At 28.1% G+C, this 14,618-nt stretch overlaps 1 long non-coding RNA gene across 1 annotated transcript; it reads left to right on the forward strand.

Moving 5' to 3' along the window:
• The first annotated feature begins 11,207 nt into the window (after positions 1-11,207).
• Positions 11,208-12,974, forward strand: LOC114370220. Its single transcript, XR_003657794.1, has 2 exons — positions 11,208-11,780; positions 11,871-12,974. It is a non-coding gene; the product is annotated as an uncharacterized LOC114370220 (long non-coding RNA).
• Positions 12,975-14,618: the final 1,644 nt, after the last annotated feature.

The following is a 14,618-nucleotide window of genomic DNA, read 5'->3' on the forward strand; positions in this document are numbered from 1 at the left end:
AAAAATATTGTATTTTTTATCCATAAAAATTAATAATATTATCAAAAAATTTACAACACTTATAAATTTTATTCAACCAACTGAGTTATTTTTTAGTAAGTATTGTATTTTAATGTCGACATGATTTTTTTATCCTAAAACAAATGAATTATAATATAAGTAAATTAAAATTAAAATTAGAGAAAAAAGTATGCTGCAAAAATGAATTTTGCTTTCATCATTTATTTTTGTCGAGACTCATCATGACCAAGATTCTTGATTTAAAAATCAGCTTATGTTTCTAGAGTTTTCTGGGTTTGTCCTTAATCAGCACATCTTGTGCTTAGTTTGGATTTTTTATTAATAAAATTTTGTTTGACCGATAAAAAAAACTAATTTTATACATAAAACTAAACTAAAACTATTTTTTATTTCAATAATAAAAATAAGAAACAACATAATAGATATTTCAATCATTAATTTTTTTATATTTCAAACGATAAAATTTCAAAAACAGAAAAAAAAAATCTGTTGAATAAGGAGAAAACAAGTATTAGGAGTGTGAGCACTCAACTTATTAACTACCGTTGTAGCCTTGTAGGCTCAACTATTCCTCTTTTCTTATTCCATAGCCTTTTTTGTAGTCACATTAACTTGCATGGGACAACACTGTTCAGTCTCAGACACAAAAAACAAGGTTGCATGACACACTAAAAAGGCAAAAATAAAATCCTAACAACCCTGACGCGGTTCTTTGTGAAACCAATTGGTCGTATACAGTACAACTAATAGTCCCTGCAAAACTAGTAATTTCGTTACATATATATCATCAACTAATTTAAAGTAATTCTTCTTAAAAAAACTAATTTAACGTAATTAACTGTATTAAATAGATGAGAATTAAAAAATATTTTTTTAAAAAAAAAATACACATTACTTGGCAGTCAGTTACTTGCAGCAGAAACTAAAATATTTTTTTTTCGAAGACTAAAGTAAAAAAATTAGAAAAAAACTAAATTTCAAAGTAAGACATTTTATAAGGACTAAATTGTTATTTAAGTCATTAACATATTATCAAATTTTAGATAAATTATTATCTATTTCTTATTAATTATTTTTTATATTGTATTATTTTTTATCCATAAAAATTAAAGACAAATATGAAAAGATTGACTCATGCATTTTACTCAACTACTTAAATTAGATTCATTGGTTACACTGCACTTTATGTACACATATTAATCAAAAGTTGTAAACTAATCCTTTTAAAAAAATTGTAAATTAGTTAATTTCCACGGGCGTGACTCGGGGTCACCGCATTAATAAAAATATATTGCACAAATACTTACCAATGATTTTCACACAAAAAATCTAAAATTTAAAGAAATAAATTACTAATACTATATATATATATATAATTATAGTAACAATTATCCCGTTAATATACATATTTACTATTCTCAATTTGTCTTCAACTGTTTTTTCTATTATAACCGAAAAAATAAAACAAAAAAAATATCATCACTCTCAAAATATTTAATTATCTCATTATCACACCAACCTTAAATAACTGAGGCACAAAGTGTCATTTCCCCCTAGTATATATAAAAAAAACTAAGTCGTGGAGAACAAATCGAATAGTTTATTTACAAGTTGGATGCAATTATTACATGTTGATGGAGCATGTACCTTGTAGTGATGTATGAAGGCTTTTTCGATCGAGTAGACTTTTTTTTTATATTATTATTAATATTATTTTTTTAACATACTTTATAAATATATTTTTATTATTAACTAAAATTTCTCATATTAAAAATATAAAATTTTGTAACTCTCACTTTTAATATACTCTACTAGTAATTTCATAAATTTTAATTACAAAATATCCTTTACTAAGTAAAAAGCTTCGCAAATGATTTTCTATCTTCTAGGCTTATATTCATGGGTTTTTTATTGTCGACTCAACAAAACAAAAGGTATAATATACAAAATGATCCAAGACATAATATATATATATATATATATATATATATATATATATATATATATATATATATATATATATATATATATATATATATATTAAAGTAAGTCTTTTAATAGAGGTTTTTGGCTAAAATTCTAACTCTAGAATACTTCAAGCATTAAAAATAGAAAAATGAATATTTTTTTATCGCTAAATATTAAGTTATTAATTTTATTAAAATATTAATAGAAACAATTTTAACTACAACTGTTTTCTCTTTCTTTTTTCATTTACCCTTAAGTCTTTTTTCTCAAATCATTGGATCAAATTTATATTTCATGAAAAATGAATACTTTTAACACACAAGAGACTGTAACCCATTGGCCCTTAATTTGAAATTCTTCCGCTCCCTAACTTTGGATTATGTAGTTAAGTTGCACCTACAAAGGAGATTCAATTATTTTTTCTTTTGATAACTTGAAAGATGATAAAGATATGGGAAAAAAGAAGAAGGAAGAAATCTGGGTTGTGATACTAACTGTTTGCTTTTGTTTGGAGGAGAAAGGTGAGTATAGAAAATTAGAGAGATAACGAGCAAACTTTCCGAAACTTGAAACTGGAAAAAAAGAGATAATTATTTTTTAGTCTTCGATCATGTATGGGATTGTTGTCTTGTTGAATAGGTCTCAGCCCTAGTCTTAAAAAGAGACAGAGTGAAATTTTGCTATTCACCTAGGCCTTCAATTCACCGCATGTAATTGTGTGGTAAATAACTAATCGGCCAAAAATTTAATTTAATTTACTCTTGTTTTTAACTAAATAAAAGCTTGAAATATTCTTGCCCCTCCCCACAAAAATACGGACCAAAATATTTTTAATACATTTTATTTTTAAAAAAATTATAAAATAAAATAATTAATAACTAATTGTGAAGAAAATAATAATAATAATCCCACACACACTCGCACACAAATTTGGAACATTATATATTTATATGTGGCTTGGGTATGAAGGATCTCTGCATCTTTAATTGGGCCCATCTAGCCCAACAAGCTCGGAGGATAGCTACTACTAACCCATATCAGATGCAGTACGGATCAGTGCGTTGAAAGGGATCTATTATCCAGTCTAGATTATGATTTCCTTAATGCTAAATGGTCTCCAACATTTTATAAGGTAGGGATTTCATCAAAACTCATGCTAAGTGGCAAACTTGTTCACCTCATTGAAACTTTGCAATTAAAGCTGTGCAAAGTGCAAACCCCCATGAACCTTCTTAGTCTACTATAGCCCGTGTGCTATTATCTCCCTTCTTTACTTGTATAAGATGTTCATTTTTTAACATATTTGGGCGTTTTACTCACATTTTGATGTATAAAATATCCAAAAGAAATTATATGCACGCACGCATCTTATTTCAGCTGTCACCGAAAAGAAAAAGGATAGCTTATTGTTAATGGAAAACTTGTGATTTAGAGTATGTTTTTTACTACTGAAACTCTAACATTTCAACTGTGTTTTCATATAAAAAAAAAAGTTTTTTTCTCAATTCCCTCCTTCCTATGTTTCTAAATTAATTGCATTCTGCCTAAAAAAGGAGTAATTCTTACGTAGCTCACAAGATTTCTTGTGCATACATTTTACATAATACCATACAAACTTTTAACTTTCCTCTGGCGTTTTGTGTCTCCTGGATATTAGGATGATTATTATTTGTTAATAACAGCAATATTGATGATGACGTGATGGTTTGTCGTGAAGTCCGCAAAGTTCTCCTGGTAAAAACTTATGTCTGTGCTAACATTATGGACTATCGAAGCTTTAGACAATATATTAATGTTCATTGTGATAATCATAACAACCCCGCCAATACTTAATAGTACTATAATTTAAATATTCATACTATATAATTATTCGCCGCAGGTAAATAACAGTAGGAAGCAATCCAATTCAGCAAAGCATATTGAAATTTGTGTCCACGTGATTCAGATCAAATTATGGCTCGATTGAATCTATCATAATAATTAAAAATAGTAAACTAATGTTAACAATAGTCGTACACTTTGGTTTTATGTGTAATTTAAATTTCTTGCTCCTTATAGAATTTAAGTATTAGCTGGTGGAGATTATTTGCACACGGAAAAATTATATTATCTTTATTCACTTGTAAGGTTTTGATACTACGTGTACTTCTTTATGACTGTTCAATTGAGACAACGACCAATTATTAAAGCAACTCAGTGCCCTGCATTAGTTCAAGATAACTGCTCCTATAATAATAATGTTGGCTACACCATAGCTGTTATTGAATTCTTAGTTTTGGACCTTTGGGGGCGGGGTGCCTGGTGTGCACAATCTCTAAGGAGGGCATTTACTAGTGCAAAGCTTTCACCGATATAATTAATGTTTTACAAAAACATTTTTATATAAAAAAAATACTCATACAATAACATACTTGTAAACATCCATACGGTATAATACAAGTCACTTCTTAATCGATATTTTACTTATTCATAAATTAGTTCCATGATTTCCGCCAATAGAATAATACTCTTTGATATAATCTGGATTTTTTTTTAAAAAAAAAACACTTTTAAATTAGAGGCCTGCGGGTGTTCAGGGCCTAGATGCATTACGATTACAAGTTCACTACAACATCCTCCATTCCAGTAAAGCAAGAGTTTATTATTATTGGCAAGATCCAAGATTTAATGTCTGCACATAGGAAATATACAGAATAATGCATCCTTGAGGCATAATATATAAATAGGTGTATCTTGTGAAAGAAAAAGGAGTTCAAAACACACACAATAAAAAATATCTATTTTACATTTAAATAGATGACATATTAAATGTATATCTATTGACAAGCTCTTAAAGCATGAAAAAATTTCTTTAATAATTTGAAGATTCCACTTTATTCACACAAAGACAAACAACGAGTTTGATAGGTGGAACAATAATTGATGTTACGAGAAAATGAAAAGGGAAGTGATCAATAATGTTTTCAACGTGCAACCTAGGACTGTATTTATAACACACGAAAATAACAAATTTGTGATAAGATTATCGAAACAACTATTTTATCTTTTAAGTCATTTTAAAAATATTGTTTCTTGTTATTTTTTGTTGCTAACCATTTAACAAATTTAATTAGAAATAACAATTAACCAAATATTTCAAACTATTTATATTTTTAGTGCTAGCAAAAAATATAATAATATTTCACTTAGGAAATTAATTAATCATTAAGTTCTCTAATTTAATTGATTATTAAATATTAAAATAATTTCCTCAACAGAGATGATAATACTCATTTGTGTGTTGATCCCGTAAGTTCAATACTAAGCCAATAATATATTAATCAAGACAAACATCTAGCAACACTTCATAACATCCGTATAACATGAAATAACGTTTTACTCTCAAGAACCATTAGAAGAATGGTATAATAATTTATTCCATCTTTACAAATATGAGTTAACTCTAAAGTATGATATTACTGTCAAACTCTTCTGAGTTAACTTATAATGATTTAAAAAACTTATTTATTCTTTCATTTAATTTTTCTGGTTAGTATATAATTTTATTCATAGAGTTCAAACTCATTATCAAAAGTTGATGAATTCCTTTTTGATTAATCATTAATTCTATAGGTATTTAATCCTATACAATATCCATTCAATAAATCCTATAAAACATTAGCTGTCTAGAATCAAAACATAATAAATAACCTATTAATTACTATGATAATGTGAGGCCAAAGAAAACTATTAAACTTCTTCTTGAGAATTTTCTATTGATGGTTTATGGTAAACTTAACAATTGGAAAGTTTCAATTCACATTCACATACGACTCATCTATATATGTAAATTAATAAATAAGTTCTATTAATATTTATTCAATAAAAACTATCATATATATTAATCTATCCGGATTATTGATATCCTATTTACAATAATCTCATGATCAATAACAACTCAAATTAAAATTATAAAGGACTTGTTTCTCATTATCATAATTTCTATCATGATAACAAATCTTTAATTTTAATTAAAGACTTGTCAAATTAATAATTTAATAAAATAATAAATATGATAATAAAATAAAAAATAATTCTTTATTAAAATTAATAACATAATGGATTGGATCTTGGACATACATATTTATTTCCAACATTTTGTGATTAGTAAATTAGCCCGATAATAGGCTTATAAATAGTTTTTTTTTTTTGGGAGTCGGTGGGTGCGCTGTAAATTCACCAAATTTGGGATGGCGGTCAAAGTTTAACAATTTACAATGCCAATAGGCAATAAGGCGAATTTAGATTATGCTCAAATACAAAACAAGGTTATCGTATCCTGCGTCCTCATTAGTATATCCTGCCCATTCTGTTACATTCTGAAAAACCCATTACAATGAGAAAGTGTATTTCTGAAATGTGATGGGAAATGTTGAATACAATAATAAGAGTGCAGATATAAATGCCAAGCATCAATGAGAAAGTGCATCATATGAACCAACTATTCAAAATATACTACATAGCCAAGGCCCATCTGGCTGGCCCAACATTTATTGTCTTTGTAGTTAATTTCATGCAAAAAAACATTATATGAACATTGCTCTTCATATGATAAAATGAGAGATGATGAATCCACCATTTTAGAATTTTAGGAATCAGCATGTCATCGCTTAATTTCAAGGTATGGGCAGTTAAATGAAACGTGAAGCAGCTCGCGTTATTATCACATTCCAATCCAAATATTCTAGATATCGGAATTAAGATTTAGGAGACAGACAATAATTATAATAACCGTGCGTTTAATTTTACTTTAGGAATGCAGTAAGAAAAATTATTTTAGGAATGAACGTCATTTCATAAAATTTTGCTAAATATAGATAAAAGATACACATAAACTATGAATTGTTGTTTTAAATTGACGTACGTTAGAGAGACTTTGAACGTGCAATCAGACATTTAATAAATCATAGAAATAAGTTACTAGCGATAGTTAATAATTTTGAGAAAAAATAATTAAATTAAAAAAGAAAATGAAAATAGACATTTGTTGATAACTTTTACGTTAAGTGTAGTATATGTAGTAAAACATTTGTTTATAAATTTTATGGATTTTTTTTTCTTTTCAAAACGGAGCAAGCAAATTACTGCGGTATCTTCCGAGTCTACCACGAAAAGCGACGACACTGTCACCGTGACTCGAACTGGTGGTGGGTCCTACCACCACCGCAATCTACCGTCGGCACCTGCGCAAGTTCTGGGGACCACCATTCAAAGGTGGGGCAGCGCATCATTCAATATTTGCCCCTCTGCCCTATTATTATTGGGCCATTGGCACTCTTTCAATAATTTTCAGGAAAAAGCTTTCGTGTTTTTTTAATATTGATATTTGTTAGTACTTATTAGAGTTTAGTCCTATTAATTGATTCCGTTATCGATAATAGTAAAACAGAACATCACACTGCCTAATGTTTACTAACAGGATTTCTTTTGGTACAAACGTTTCATAGTTTTTGGGACAACACTAAAAGATAGTATAAATAAATAAAATAACTCACATGACTGAATTAACGTTTGGGTTATGTTATGTTACATCTTGGAATGAATAATGGAGATGAGGACACGTGTAAATGAGATCATGTGGGTGGAGGGACCCAATACCCCTTCGGTAACGTTGTTGTCTGCACTCCAAACACAGTTCTCAGTTTCACAAGGCAGGGAAATAAAACACCACTTGAGACACGGGTCCTACTAATTTGGGCCTCTGCAACCTTTTTTTTCTTCATATGCTGCCTGGCCAGATGTTACTTATTTTTGTATTGTACTATTGTGTGAGGCTGGGTGCTATACAAATCTCAAGTATACTATAGATTTTGATTTGATATAGTAATCATTTTTAAATTATGATTATGGTAATGGGAAAAGAAAAGTGAAACGAGAATTATGTACAGCAAGATTGAAAGATAATAATTCGAGACATATAATATCTTGAACGTTTGATACGATAAAAGAAAAAAATAATTTTTTTTATAAAAATATCCTAAAAACAAAAAATAAGTAATTTAAATTATAAATTACTTTAATAATTGTCGATTGCACATTTATATATTTTATTTTAGGGGACACTGGTTCACTTATAAAAGTTATTTAAGTATTGGGCTAATTTAAACTTGTAATTTTTTTTATGAGTTTAATATCTATGTACTAAAAGTATAAAATAATTTTTTATTGTTATTCAATCATAAATTATTATTTAAATTATTGATAATTATTTAAAAAATTAACAAATTTATTATAAATAATAGATTATGATTAAATGAATATATAAAACTTTTCACACCATATAATTGTCTGATTTTCTCTTCTTTTTTATATATAGAACTTAGTAGAGGATGATATTGAGAGCTTAAATTTGACACTTCTAATTAATCTAAAAACTTCTACATCAGTTTATGTTTGATGGTAAACACCGATTAAATATATAATTAATAAATAATTAGTTTATTTAAATATTTTGAGTTTTGAAAAATATTTTATTAGAAGTTATAATTAATAGATGTTTGGCAAAGATAATACTTAGATGATTTTTTTCTCCGAAATTATTAGTCCTGATTATCAATTGGAAACATCCTCAACCAAAAATGGTTGATATCCATCCGGTTTTTTTATAAAAAAAAATACACAATTTAATTAAAAAACCATAATGTGTAAAAAAGATTAGTATTATTTTTAATTTATTTTCTTTTTATACATCTTCTAATATTCTTAAAACATACAAATTATTTTTTACAAAATTTTAAATAAGCAAGTGCCTATTAAAAAACTTATAAAAATTGAATGAAAACCATGGAATCAGATAATGTATAAAAACACGGAAAAAAGTACGTATAAAGTAAAATAATTCAAACGTATATAGATAATTTAAAATAAGGAAGTATACCAATATATCAGGCAAAGTAGGGCCCCTTGCCGTATTAAAAAATAAGTATCAAGATCTGTGTTCATCTCCGAGAATCTCCCGTATGCACACCAAAGAGAAGAAAAGAAGAAAAAAAGAAAGAGAGAAAAAAATCTACTGTTACTATCTTCGCATCTAATTCTAAATTACTTGTCGATCATGAGGTCTTCTTAAGTGAATCTTCAATTTTATATATATAAAAAGACTGAATTTAAAACAAAATAAAAGAGAAATATTCGCATTAATACCGGTTTTTTTTTTTTTTTAACGGAGCATTATTACCGGTTGAATAAATGCTTTAACAACGATTATTGGTGCAAGTGATAATAAGCATAATTTTATAAAGGTATGAAATTCAAGTCTTATTTAAAAAAAGAATTCAGAAAGTTTGAGACCAATGTGACTATTACACATGTAAGAATTTTAAATAAAATATGAATAAATACTTTAACACGAATCAAATATTTTTTTTTTTTGGAATCTTAATATGATTTAGCAAGGAAGTTACTTTTTAATTATTATTATTGTTTTGGTACAGTTTTTTTTATACAGAATTATTTTATAAATTGATAATATATAAGCTCTTTTGGGTGGAAAAATTTTACGGTCAATGTTTGATGATTAAAGTTATATAAAATGATATTAAATTATTTTTTTATCAGTTATTAAATTAAACAATATAGCTCCTAACAGATACATACATAGTATAACAATTGATAGATAATTTAATTTGTCTGCGAGTATCTAATCGGGAGGTTGATGATAAATATGTACATGTAAATAAATATTTGTTGAATAATGTGAGATTATTAAATAGATTTCAGTATGTTGATAATTAATTTTTAACTTTTAATGGATGGATACTTTGAATTTTTAAAAGAAAAGAAAAAAGTCTTAATAACTCCTACAAAATCAGCTAATAATAGGCTAATAACTAATTATTTTTTATCTTCTAAAAAACTAATATTTTTTAAATCTTTATTGGACAAAATAAAAGTTAAAGTATAAAAACGTATGGTTGGATAAATTTCCCTTTAATTGAAACATAAATGTTCTTTTTTTTTTCTGCCATAAAGATTCTTAAGGAAAACGAATTGAACTATGAAATAAAACCTTAGTTAAACAAATGTCACTAATCATAATTTTCCAAGTATAATTAGTTTGATTGAAAGATGAAATGACGCAACCACAAAAAATGAAGAAAAAGAAACTCTTGGATAGAAATTTAAAAAAGAGAGGATAAATAAAACTACAGAAAGATGAAATTAATGGTATGTTTAGATGGAAGAAAAGAAATGGAAAAGAAATAAAACACGAATAATAATGTTGGAGTCAAAAATAAAATTTTCATTATTTTCGTTTTTTTCTCAATTCAAATTTTTAATGTTTCTTTCCTTTTCTATTTTTTTCCTTCAATCGAAAGGTTGTGTGACATCATTTAGAAAAAGAAAAAAAAGAATTTAAAAAGAGTAAATATAAAAATTTAAAGCAAATTAAAGTGTATAAATCATGAAATATCAATGAATAAGAATTGAGCCAGTCAAACTCAAATTAAAGTAAGTAGGTGAATAAAAATTGATGTGGTAAGAAACAAATTCATATATTAGTATATGATTTTGATTTCTGCTATCAAAATGAGGTAATTGTTGATTGATGATTTATAAGTACTATGTAAGTATTTCTTGAATTTACTCACCTAAACTTTTATATATATATAAATATAAAAAGTAGTAATAAATAGAATATACTTTACATTTAAAAATAGAGAAAATATATTTCTCCTATAACATATACATCATCTATATATTTCCTATGTCTTTAATTATAAAAATTATTCAATTAATTTACGTCTCTTAAAAAAAATAGTTATCCCATTAAATTTGTTAAATTTTTGTATTATGATTTCAATTTTTTTTTTCTTTTCTCTTTATCTACTTACTTGTTTTTCATTAATAATTGAAGAGAGAGTAATTAAATAAAAATATATAAGAAAAAAATAATTAATATATTTAAAAATTAAAAAATATCTTATAAAAAAGAATAAACAATTTTTTTTAATTTTTTTATAATCAGAGATTGAGGAAGTATCAATATACAAACAGTAAAAATAACATAATTTTACAAAATTTCACAATTCCAATAAAAAAAAGAGAGAAAGACGTGTAATGAATAATGATCTGTAGACACATAAAAATAAACTTTTTTTTAAAATGGTCACAATCGAATAAGTTACGGATATAGATGGAATTTTTTGCCTTCTCCCATATATATATATATATATATATGCATACACAAAGAGGAGTGATAGAGAGAGGTGAAAAGAAACGTTGCATAAAAAATCAAATAATGCGTGTGGCTCTCACTCAACCCACCTGGGACCTGGCTCGGAAGTGCTAAGAAAGTTACAAAGCTCTTTTCTCCTTTCTTCTCTGTGGTGTGTGTGGTGATGGTGGTTGTGGTGGTGGAGGGGAATCCCATTTGCTGCTCCAACCGCAAAGTGCAGATATTTATTTGTATTGTACCCTCTTTTGTATTTATTGGTTTCTGTTTTTGTGCTAATAATGGGAGAGGAAGCACAGGTAAGGCACTTCAGATCATAGGTACTTTTTTTTTTTTTTAACTTTAACACAACTTTGTGATTATTTCCAGAGGGGAAGGGGCATGTACATATGGTTCATTTTGGATTTTAAACAGTGACCTAGAATCAGTTGAATAAAATTTAGTTCCAACTGCACCAGAGTTTTGGTACAGTTTCAAAAAACCACTGTCATGGGTTGAATTTTGAAGTTTTCAACTTTGCATCTAACTTTAGATATCCTCTGGAGACTGGAGTGATTCTTCCTCTCTGCCACTGACGGTTAGAAATATCTGTTTTTGGTTTCCCTTTTCTTGATGCCTGTTTTCAGCGCAAGTTCCAATAGTCAAGTCTATTTGTTTTGGTTTTAAGGTTTGAAGACAAACATGGAAAAAATTAGGAGTTGGAAAATTGCAATTTTGCTTTTTCGGGGGTTCATACTTCAGCTCAATATCAGTTGACCAATCGATGTACCAGATTCATTCACTCATTTTCTTTCAACAGTGGAAGCCAATTATATATATTTTTTATAACAAGTTTAGGTGAATTAGGCCCGCGATTAAGGTGGGAATATGTTTCAAGGTTCAAATTTCCTGACAAGACTCTTATGTCGATTTAATCGTATGATATAAGTCTGGTTCTTAGCATGGAGATCAACCTTCCTTTAGATAAGGGAAGGGTCCCTCTAAGATTAGTATTCTGTGTTGACCTTTATTTCTGGGGGCAAGTTGGGTGTGGATAGAGAGAGATGGAAAGGGACTGAATTGGAAAAAGAAAAATAATTTGGTTGAATTCAAGATGATCTGTTTGGGTATCTGCCCTCCATTTGTGGGTCAACTACAATTTAGATACCATTGAATTGAAGACACTTACCAACACAATTTATGCCACACTATGAAATCTTGTCAAGAATCTGTTCTCAGTTACAATTATTATTATTTATTAAAAGCCAATATGGACCCAACTATTAATTAATTGAAAGGAGGATCCCACCAACATTTTCTACCCATTCCCCCTCCCGGTGGTTATTAATTCTTTTACTTTTTTTTTTCTCTTTCTCAATTTGCTATTCAATGATTAGTTATTGCGACACTTTGTCAAGTACTCTCATATGAGTGAGATTTTCAGTGTCACTCACACACAGTAACTGTAGAGCCTGCTTGTTCCACTTTCTCAAGTAATCAAAGGACAAGTATTTATCTAAAACACATGTGAATTGCCCTCCCTTGTATATATATGTCCTTCTTTCCTTTTCAGACATTGTTGGCAAAGCTTTACCCCATTACTTTGTCCGCTTATACTATTAAATAACTTTTGAAGTTGCACCAGTGCCCTAAATGCCATGGACCTTCCAATTAGATCTCGCATCTTTATTATTTATGCTGTGGGTAGCCCACATCTTAGCCTGATCTTTCTTCTTCCATTTAATATCTGCAATCTTGTTGCTTTGATACACACTATACATTTGTTTTTTCTCTTTAACTTGAATGAATGAAAAGGGAAAAGAGAAACAAAACAGTACTCTTCCTTTCCATTGCGATTACTTTTTCTTCACCATACGTCTATTCTTCCCCTAACTATAATGACGCGCGCATTCAATGACTGACTGTACGTAAATTACTTGTATAAGGAAAAATAATTAGTGGATACCATTTTGTACTTAAAGGTTTAACTATTGAGTATTTCCTCCATTTCAAACTATTGTTGAAGGTTAACGTACGTAAATTAAGATATGTTTAATTAATCTAAAATGTTATTATATCTTGACTAAAATAACCTCCTTGATTAATTAATAATAGTTAAGAAAGAGAAGGAAAAGTGGAAAGCTATTAATAAATGGGAAGGATAATAAGTGGAAAGATAAATGACAAAAGACACATAATTATTAAGTGAAGATTTAGTTGGCAATTTTTTCTTAATTGAAGTCTTGGATTTCTAAAACAAATAATAATTTTGAAACGGAGGGAACATTAACTAAATTTCTAAAACAAAATGAAAGATCTAAAACACTGTTTATTTCTTTTCTCTTTTTAGGGCGGCAATGAGCCACACACATCTCAATTCTCTGTCTAGAAAAAAGTGTAATATAGTGAAATTATTAATCAACTGATATTGAAATAGGGGACTGAGTTGCATTTTCATCCTATGTAATTAATCAATGAATGGGGAGGAAAAATAGCTTTGCAATGTAACTCAAGTAACCGGGAAGATCCATAGTGGTATCCTAACCTTGCAATGTAATACAAGTCACTACGTATCATCTGTAATTCTTTTCCCTATTTTACCCGTATTTGTGTTACACGTGATTAATTAAATGGTCGCGATTTTTTTAAAACAAATGTACCTAATAATTGAGAAAATATGTGTAAGTTATTTTGAAAATTATATAAGCCTCTAGATATGAAGGCACAAGGCATACAATCTCAAAGAACCACTAGATATAGAAATTAATTTCAGTTGAACTTCTAGAAAGCTTGAAATTAATACTTTTGAGGATGAATCAATTTTACACGGTAATAGGGACCTATTGATGAATATTAATATGGACTATTATGGTTTACTGTTGCCTATCCTTTAATGAAACTTATACAAGCTAGCACAAGTGACTACCCAACCGAAATTTAACAAAAGAAAAAAAAAGAGTAGATTCATGTAAATTACAACAGTTATATGGATCACTCTGTTATTATAGCATTATGTAGGTACTATTACTCGGAATAAATTTGAAGAAATTAGAAAGATCTATATAAAGTAATGGTAAGTACATACAAAAGGAAAAATACTCGTGCTAATTGTATGAGCAAATCAGAGCTTGAGAATAAAGAAAGGAAAAAGATCCGAGATTTATAGGTTTCAAAATGTGAACAAGAAAGGAAAAGGTTGAATTGTAGCTTGACTCTTTTGCGATCACTGATCAAAGGGTCAATTATACTGGCTATGATGCTCAACTAACATAAAGTAATGATTATAAAATAGAAAGGAAAAGACTTTTTGGGGCTGTTGAAGTGGGGCCAGGAAGGTGCGATAAGTCATAGTTAATTTTAGGTGTGGTGACCTTGAGGCTTATCTTTCAGAGTTCACAAATTGGTAATGGAGTGGAGGGGCATGGGGGACTTTGCT

This window comes from Glycine soja, chromosome 10 (genome assembly GCF_004193775.1).
Source record: "Glycine soja cultivar W05 chromosome 10, ASM419377v2, whole genome shotgun sequence".
In the NCBI taxonomy this organism is placed as follows: Eukaryota; Viridiplantae; Streptophyta; class Magnoliopsida; order Fabales; family Fabaceae; genus Glycine; species Glycine soja.